Here is a 10,979-nt window from a genome sequence, read left to right on the forward strand (position 1 = left end):
TGATAGCATCGTTTCAATGAGGATACAAAATGGCCTGACTATAGCTTTTAGGTTCAGTGTGAGTGCTAATAGAAAGTATTCTAGTCTTGTGAGCATGGGTTAACTTGTCATAGGATAGGTAAGATGAAGTAGGATACTTAGAAGAACTATAAGGCTTAGTTTTATTGATAAGAGCACAATGGTAATCATGTAAGTATGAGGGAGGCCTAGACACTCTATTACTTCTTCTATTGTGATCAGGGGTGGAATTGTTGTCTTGTGAGGTAGTTGTATGAGGTGTGTCACTTATAAGAGTATTAGGATCTTTGTCTTCAGGATCATTAGTATTCTGAATTTCACGTTCAGGACTTAATTGAGGAATATGAAACATATCTTCATAATGAGCCACAAGTAAGGGGATTTTTATGTTATTTCCCTTATTGCTAATATTGTTCTGCTTTTATAGGGAAAAATCAGCTCATGGAACATACTATTCCTAGTGATTTGTAGGGCTCTAGTGGACAGGTTGAGAACAATAAACCTTTTTGTCGCATTATTATAGCCTAAGAAAATACATTTGGATGATCTAGGATCAAACTTGGATCTAGAAGTACTTATTATGCTAGCATAACAAAGACACCCAAACACTTTGAGATGTTGATCAGAAAGTTTTCCATAAAGGTTTTCAAAAGGAGATTTTCCAAGTAATACATGTGTAGGCAAAAAATTAATAATGTGCACAAATATAAAATAGCATATGACCAATATACCTTTGGTATCTGACTTTGAATCAGTAGAGCTCTTGCTACATTCAATAGGTGTTGATGTTTTCTTTTCACTAATCCATTATGTTGTGGAGTATAGGCACAACTAGTTTGATGGATAATCCCTTTGTTGGAATAATAGGATTCCATCAAGAATTCCTTGCCATTATATGTTCTTATGACCTTGATTCTTTTGGAAAATTGATTCTCAATTAAAGTAACAAAATTTTGTAAAACATATGATGCTTCAAACTTATTCTTTAATAAGAAAATCCAAGTGAACCTTATACAATCATCTACTATAATTAAGAATTACTTATGGCCATGTATAGAAGTTATAGCAAAAGGATCCTAAATATCAGCATGCACAATATCAAAACTTTGCAAAGAGACAGTTTTACTAATTGGAAATGAAAGTTTCTTTTGTTTTGCTTCAAAGCATACATCATAGATATAGTTCTTATTGAAAGTAATGAAAGAAAACTGTTTCTTAAGAGCATTCATACATTGTTCAGAAGTATGGGCTAGCCTAAAATGTCATAGTTCAGTGTTATTGATGTTATTTTGTTCTATGCAAGAAGAATTTGCTTTGTGATGAAAAGCAGCAACCTTTAGTATATATAATTCATTGATGATCCTAGTTGTACCAATCATCTTCAAAGTATTCTTGTCATGAATTTCACAACAGGATTCATTAAAACAGAATGTACATGACATATCCATGGCTAGCTTAGGAATAGATAGGAGGTTATATGAAAACAATGGTAGATATAGAACATTATGCATGACTAAATCTTGTAATACAGGTATAATGCCAGATATATCAGTTACTACCTGATTTCCATTGGGTAGTCTTACCGTTACTGGTCTAATTTTGTAATGTGTTGAGTATAAGGATAAGGTGGAGCATATGTGATCAGTTGCTCCACTATCCAAAACAAATTATGTATTCTTAGGCAAAGTTCTAGGATTACTTGCATTTTCTTCTTCATGATGTGTTGTGGTTGCAGAAAGGATGTTGCTTACATTTGCAATGTTGTGATCTTCCCGTTTTGGTATGCTTCCCATGGAATTGTTCTGTTGAAGCATGCTTACCAATCCATGGTACTATTGTTGTTGCTTATCTGTTGCTCTTCCTTATGAGCTTCTTGATTGATTGAGTTGGTTGAGACTGAGTTAACTTACTCATTTTTTGTAAACTGAAAATTTGTTGGAAAGCCATGAAGTCTATAGCATGTTTCCATTGTATGTCCATTCTTTTTACAATGAGTGTAGCGTTTGATTCCATTGGTGCCTCTTCCCCATGATCCTCTTCCAAAAGAGTTGGGAGGTCTTCTTCCAAGACTTGATCATCTACTTGATAATCCTCCCCTTTTCCAATTTCCTACAACTGTCATAGCTTTGACCTCTAAATCTTGCCTATACAATTGTGTTTCTTGTTGAATGACTAATGAAAATACTTTGCTAATATTTGGCAGAGGTTCAATGAGCATAATTTAGGATCTAACTCCAGAGTATACATCCTTTAAACCCTTTAAGAATCTAATTACTTTGTCCTCATCACTATGCTTTCTTGAGCCAATTTCAGTTGTGCGTATAGTTGGATATGCACAATTGCATATGGGCAATGGCCTAAGGTTGTCTAGTTCATCCCACAAAGTTTTTATTTCTGTGAAGTAATTGCTGATGCTTAATTCAACTTGTTTGAAATTTGCTAATGATTCTTGAAGTTCAGCAATTCGAAAGAGGTTTCCTTGTGAGAACCTTTCCTTTAATTCATCCCAAACTTCCTATGCCTTCTTTATCCAAATGATGCTTTATGATATAGTTGGTGATACTGATCTATTTATCCAAGATATGATAATATTGTTTGCTCTTTCCCAGGCTGGATAGATAGGATCTATCTTAATAGGCATTTTGATGGTTCCATCTAAAAAGGGAAACTTTTGCTTGGTGCTAAGTCTAACCTCCATTGCTCTTGCCCATTGATGATAGTTTTGTCCATTCAATAGAGGAGATACTAGGGCTATTGTTGGGTTGTTTGATGGATGGACATAGTATGAAGAGTTGGCGTCTTGTACAGATGACACCATTTGGCTTGGTGCACCATTTGAAGGTAATAAGGATGTCATTAAATGTAGCAGAACTCTTTTGTATAAAAGAGCTCTTATACTATATAAGAAAAAGAGATCTTTGATGAAGAAAAGAACAAGAATCCAGAATGATTCTTGCAATAGAAAAATTATGAAGTGAAATGAATGAGAAAGAATGGAAGATATGATAAAAGAACTTGAGTTAACTATGAATATTATCGAATGAATAATGAATGAATACAATACTTGAAACCAATAATCCAGGGAGATTTATACTCCTCTAATCCAAAAAAGAATAACAACTTAACTAATAATCTAACTAACAAAAGGTAAAAGACACATGTGATTAAATACAATAGCACATGTGATTAAATACAAGCAAATCAAGAATGAGTAAAGGGTTCTTTCTTACTACACAAGTTGTTGTTGCTGAAAGTTTTGACTTAGAATTGTCAAGCAATGCATCCTGCCCATAACTGATCTGGCTTTGCTGCCTGACATTTATTCCCTCAGTCAGGGTAGCCTTATCCTTGCTAGCCTTAGCTTTGTCCTTAGCCTTGTCCTTGCTTTCTTGGTTAGGATTCTCCGCATTGCTTAATACTAATTATATATTCTCTTCCCTCCTACACTTCATTATAAAACCACACTAAAGTTGGAGTGTTTCATTCCATCTCTCATTTACATACTTTCTTCCCATTGTTTCACTCATTTTTTCTTCACTACCCTTTTATTTTTTTTGCCTAGCTCTCACATCAGCCATGTCTAACTTAAACGGAACATATCATGGCCCTGCCATCCCGCCACCACCACTTGATTACGATTGCTGTTGCGGCTACATCTTTAACCTAATCTTCAAAGTCATCCTCGGCGTCATCGTCTTCCTCTTCTGGCTCATAGTCTGTCCTAACAAAGTCAAAGTGGCTGGGGTTACTGATGGATCATGTTCTTATTATTGTTTATTTTCTTGTTTTTTGGTTTTTTATTTGATATTTGTTCATAGCTAGGTTTTTAATATGATATTTGTTCATAGGGTTTTAATATAATATTTGTTATCTTATTATTGATATATATATGTTCTTAGTCACACTTCGTTGTATATTTTTATATATACCATTCGGTGGAATGGGTTTTTCGTTTATCTATTTCTTTTGGTACATGTTTTATATCCAAGCATTTGTGCATAAATAAATATGAGATTTTGAATTTTATGTTATACGTTACTTTTACTTTGGTGGAGTGGGTTTCTGGATTATTATTATTATTAAATTTATTTCATAAGTTGCATTCGATTGTGATGCACGTGATTTATGTTGCATTTGTAGACCTATAAATAACTTGATGAAATTAAATGGCTACAGAAGTTGGAAGTTAAAAAATTTAAATGGAAAAAATAATTTAAAAAGAGAAAAAGTAGTGAGTTGACCTTTATAATTGGTGCCAACATGATTCTCAATCATGCGTTGACGAATCTAACAGATAGATTTCAAATAAGAATATTATGGAAGGACTAGGATTCGGTTCCAATGGTGGTAGATTTGAAAGAGAAAGGAAGGTAGAGTTTGGTTTCAGTGGCATTGCACTGGATTTCAAAGTGATTTTAATGTTGGTGGGTTTGAAAGGGAAAGAAAATAGGGCAATGGAGAGTCATGAATGTTGAGTGTGTATGTGTGAGAGATTTGAGTAGATAACTATTTTAAATATAAAATTAATAAATATAATAGAGAGTAATTTTCTTATAATTGATAAGGTTATACTTCAAAAGTCGTGATTAAGTACAATCATAACCATGTCTATTATAATTTAATAGGCAATAAAACCATACTCCAAAAGTTAATCGATGTCTATTCCTTTTTAAGAATGGTTTAACGTTGTTGTATTACATAAATTGTGAAAAATAAACAAATAAGATAATACTATAGAAAACCATGGAATATTGTACAAAGTGTAGGTGTTGCAATAAGCCAAAATGTTTTAGTGTGTAATATTTATGTGTTATTAGTATAATGATTTATGCATAATTGATATATTATTTATCATTCATTTATATTATTTATATTTAAAAGTTAATAATAATTAAATATGAATAGTTAATTAGGTAAACTGATGAATTGCATCTCACACCCCAAAGAATAATGTTAACCAAGGAAATTCTGTCAAAACATAAGTAAGGAGCAAAAGTCTTTTAAATAGTTGTATCTATGTTGATTTGTGTTTCATAATTAATATTGGTTATATAATATATATATATATATATATATATATATATATATATATATATGACAAGATTTTGTTTAAAAAATTAAAAAAACAATCATGGTAATATTTATTTCCAATAGTCCAAGGTCTCGTAGAAGGGAATGAGAATTAGTTGGATTGGACACTAACAAAAACAATAGTACATTCTATCCTACAATTTTATCAATTGAAAGAAACTCTAAATACAAATCATGCTAATCTTTCCATAAACATAAGGAATAATGAGTTTATTGAGTTTATAGGATCAAATGATAAAATTGATAGGATAAATGAACTCTAAATACAAATCATACAAATTATGAATTTCTAAAAATGAACCCTAATTTTTAAATTTGGGGATTTTTATGTTTTCGCTATTGGTTATGAAAATTGGGTATTTAAGAATAATGATGTTAACTTTTATCTGCTTTTGCTTATTTGAATTATGGGTAATTTGTATTATGAATCTTTGCAACATGTCTCGAAGTATATATTCAGATTTATGCATGGACATTGCATTAACTATTTTTATGACTTTGTTATGCAATATGTATATTATATATGCACTAATGTCTTACTGTTGGATATTGACTTTTGTCACTTTACAATTTTGCAATTTGTTAAGTATATGTATAAGGTATATATGTGTTAAGATGTGTTTTTATTTTATACATATACAATGGAATTCATGACCTTGTATATATTGAGAATTAAAATATTCATATATACATATGTAATTGTTTCTAACTTGAGATTGATGTGATGTCTGGAATTACTGATTAAAGTTAATATATATATATATATATATATATAATGGTTATAGTTAATGCTTAAAATTATATATACATTTACTATGTTAATGTGTGAAAGTATATATCTATAGTGTTACATATATGTTTCAAGATATGCATGATTATATTCGATTTGGAATTTTTTATAATGATTTTGATATATTTTTTTAGGCTTTTCACTCTGGATCTACTTTGTATTTGATTAAGATAGAATTCATTTTTATGTGTTGACATATATAATATATCTTTTTTTATTTGGAATTATATTATGGATTAGATTTGTTAATCATAAAAGATATCAAATCTGAAGGTTTTAATTCCAAGATCATAACTTTTTTTTATAATGGACCCATATTGTTTCCCTTTTGTCTCGTAATTATTTTTGAATTAATTGATGCAATATGTTACCAAAGTAACCTCTATTGTGGAAATTAATTAAGATTACATAGATGAATATGAGATTATTTATGTGAATTGAGTTCGGCCCAAAGGAAGACATAATTTGGCCAAGTAATAACATACATTTGATGATAAATAAGTAACAATTATAAAGTTTTTTTCATGTGAATAATAGTCGTTCTAGAGAAAAGCTATTGTTTACAGAACTAATTGTTAATATTTGATCATTACATTGGTAGTACCACTTACAAATTAATTTCTATGTCCAAAGACTAGAAATTGATGTTATGCTGGATATCTTGTGATGAGTCTATTATGTGAACATGTCTTGTTTATATATTATTTGGTTTGTTTGTTTAAATGATTGCAACACTTATGGTTTGTTACATTGGTTGGTGGTTAATTGCATTATTAAGTGATTGATATTGTTGAAGCATTGTTTCTGTATCGATAACTTGTCGTGACATGTTTAATCATGTATAAAATAATAATATTTTTTATGTAAAATCCAAAAGGACCATTACTGGAATTCGAAATGTAATTCTTGTGATGAAAATGATGCAATGCTACCAATAGGGTATAATGTATATATGTATTTATATGTGGATATAAATAATATATGTTTTGGATTAAAGTTATGTTGAATCAAACTCAACTAAATGGTTTTTCTTTTGCAAAATAAAATTGTTTGACATTTTAAGTGAATCTATTAAATATGAAGTCGCCTTTTTTTAAATTGTTCATAATAAATATCAAATGCTAGTGCATATATGTATCAATGCGAGTATTAATGAGCACAAAGGAAGATTATTATTTGGCCAAATTATATACATACATGTGATGGTAAACTTATGATTATTATATGGTTACATATGTGAATGATAAATCAATCCAAAGAATAATTTATTATTTGACATGCATTATGATCAATATTTGACCATTACAAACAAGAGTATCATTAGTGGTTGATATGAAATATCAAGCCAATTGTATGTTTGCAGTTTATGCAAATAGTGATCGGCCTAAAGGAAGATTACAATTTGGCCCAAATTACAAGCATACTTGTAGCAATAAATATGTGATAATCATATGACATTTCATGTGAATAGTAAGTCGGTCCAAAGAAAGGCTTATTGTATGACAAAATTGATTATCAATATTTGATTACTGCATTGAGTGTACCACTTACAAGTTAATATTTTTGTCCAAAGACTGAATATTAATGTTGTGTTAGGCAATGATGTGAAAACTGGACCGTACCGGCCGGTTCAATCGGAAAACCGGTGAATCGGTATCCTAACCGGTACGGTCCAGATGTTGAATCGACCAAGTATCAAAATCGGTCAAAAACCGGTAAAAATCGGTGAACTGTCCGGTATTTCACTAAACCGGTCGGTTTATACATATATTTGTTTTTTGAAAAAAACATAAAAATCTCATTACAATGTGACTCATCTTTCCAACCCTTCTTCAACACTTCAAGACACATACTTCCAAGGCATACTTAGATTACACATTTTGGTTCCTAACATTCGTGTGTAATCTCAGTGACATTTGTGTAATCTTGGAGTTCTATCTGAAGATAGGATTTGGTGCAAAAATATAATAACGATATGAGACAACTTTGACTCCTTGGTGTTAAATGTTAAAACTCCAAATTTATTTGTTTTGTAGAGCGGGTTATGAACTTGTGTCTTAAGGATATAGGGAGAAGTATGATTAGTCATTCTTCCTTGTCAGAGTCTCTTTGGGGAAAGCTTTAAAAACCACAGTTTACATTCTTAATAAGGTGTCAAATAAAACATTTAACAAAACCCCATATAAACTTTGTAGTAATAAAATACCAAACTTAAAATACTTGCACATTTAAGGTTGTCCAGCTGAGGCGCGACCTTATAGGCCACATGAAAGGAATCTGGACTCAAGAACAGTTAGCTGCTATTTTGTTGGCTTTGCTGAACGCTCTCGGGACTATAAATTTTATGATCCCACTTCAAGACTTTTTTTTAGACGAGAAATGTCAGATTTCTTGAGGAAGTTGATTTTGGGAAGGAATAGAACATAAGGAATGTTGTCTTTGAGAAAGAACCTGTCACTAATGGTCAACAAGTTCTTCGCCTATTACCATTCAAGGAATAAATTCAGTAATATAAGATAATATTTAGATTATTGTTCCTGATAATATTCCATAAGAATACAACAATGAGGTTCTTCCTCAAGTACCAATAGTACAAATTCAATAATCTCAAGAAGTAGAAGAGTCATTAAAGAGATCCATTAGAGAGATGAGAAGTGCAATTCCTGATGATTATAGTGTATTTCTTCAAGAACATGAGGATGACATCAGATTAATAGAAGATGAGTACAAATTCAATAATCTCAAGAAGTAGAAGAGTCATTAAAGAGATCCATTAGAGAGATGAGAAGTGCAATTCCTGATGATTATAGTGTATTTCTTCAAGAACACGAGGATGACATCAGATTAATAGAAGATGATCTATTGATCTTCTGTCGAGCCATGAAAAGTTCTAACTCTCAAAAGTGGATCGATGCCATAAAGGATGAGATGAAGTCTATGCATGATAATGATGTTTGAGATCTTGTTGAATTACCTGAAGGTGCGAAACGTATTGGATGCAAATGGATATTTAAAATCAAGATGGATTCGAAGGATAATATTGACATATATAAAGATCGTCTAGTTTCTAAGGGCTTCACTCAGAAAGAATGCATTGATTATAAAGAAACATTCTCTCCAATATCTTCGAAGGATTCTTTTAGAATAATATTGGCACTAGTAGCTCATTTTGATTTAGAGCTACATGAGATGGATGTTAAGATTGGGTTTCTATATCGTGATATTAAAGAAACTATCTATATGGTGCAACCAGAAAACTATGTCAATTGGCTCAAAGTCTATGGTATGCAAATTAAATAAATCAATCTATGGCCTTAAACAAGCTTCTTGTCAATGAAATCACAAGTTTCATCAAGTTATTACCTTGTATGGTTTTGAGGCAAATAAAGTTGATGATTATGTATACCACAGGTTCAGTGGGAATAAATTTATATTCCTGGTATTATATGTCGTTGATATACTTCTTGCGAGGAGTGATATGAGACTATTGCATGAGACCAAGAGATTTCTAATGAAAAATTTCAAAATGAAAGATCTTTGGAAAGTTTTTTTTTGTATTAGGTGTTCAAATACTAAGAGATCGCTCTCAAGCTATCCTAAGGTTGTCACAAGAAAGCTATATAGATAAAGTCCTAGATAGATTTGCCTCGAAACCACACGAGGTAATAACTTCATGAAACTTGTGATTCAATTGACGAGAATCTTGTTTAAGGCCATAGATGAATTTCTTTAATTTACAATAACTTGTTCACCATTAGTGACAGGTTCTTCCTCTAAGACAATATTACTTATGTTCTCTTCCTCCCAAAATCAAATTCCTCAAGAAATCTTGCATTTCCCGTCTCAAAAAAAGTCTTGAAGTGGGATCATAAAATTTATAGTCTCAAGAGTGTTCATCATATCCAAAGAAACAACAGCTAACTGTTCTTAAGTCCAGTTTTTTTTCATCTAACCTATAAGGCTCTGCCTCAACTGAACAGTCTCAAATGTGCATGTGTTTTAAGCTTGGTTTTTATCAGTCCAAAGCTTATATGGGATTTTGTTAACTGTTTTACTTGGCATCCTATTAAGAATGTAAATTGCGGTCTTTAAAGTTTCCCCCAAAGAGACCCTAGCAAGGAAGAATGACTAGTTATACTTTTCACCATATCCTTAAGAGTTTGATTTAATCGCTCAACAACACCATTCATGTCAGGTTTGTCTCGTATAATGTATTGTAGAACAATTCCACATTCTCTGAGGAAAAACACAAATAGCCCTTTTGTAACGCCCCGAAAAATACTTCTCAAAAACATTGCGGAAAAATGGGTAAATTTTTTTTTGAATAAAGAGATGTATAAAATTGACTTCCTTTTAAAACCTTCCTTTTCCGGGACATCACTTTAAGTAACTCAAATGCGGAAAATCAACTTATCGTTATCGAATGATAACTTAACCTGATTTACAATTTCCTGAATAACCCAATGCATATAAACGGTTAAGTCATCTTTAGTTCATACAAACTAACTCAACAAAGGCGGACACTACATCGCCACTAACATATACAAAATCCAACAAGAAAGGGCGGAAATATTAATCATCGCCAAAAGACATTAAATGATAAACAACTCCTAGTGGCTCGCTCCAAGGCTAGGATACTTTATCTCCTCAATTCCTCATGCCCCCTCCTGGAACATCATGGACAAGTAGCTCCAAATCCGAGCAAAGCTGTCTACCTGACGAGCACACGTCCGAAAAGCAAGCAATAGAAAAAGAAGAGAAATAGAGCGAGTAAGACATCTAATGAACATAAATTCATTGACGGCGTGGACTTACTCAGAATATTACACTCAGATATGAAAAACAGTTCATATATATATATATATATATATATAACATATTTCATTATAACTCATCAGTTGTTCTCGTAAACAACTATCCAATTTACATGAGTAATATAACCAAACTCATCAATTGTTCTCATAAACAATTAACTAATCAACCTATGTAACGTAAATACACTTATTCCCAAACAATATCATATTTCCCATTTATCAATATATCATTTATCAACAAAATATCATGACTATAATTAATTAAC

This window comes from Lupinus angustifolius, chromosome LG09 (genome assembly GCF_001865875.1).
Source record: "Lupinus angustifolius cultivar Tanjil chromosome LG09, LupAngTanjil_v1.0, whole genome shotgun sequence".
Taxonomy (NCBI): Eukaryota; Viridiplantae; Streptophyta; class Magnoliopsida; order Fabales; family Fabaceae; genus Lupinus; species Lupinus angustifolius.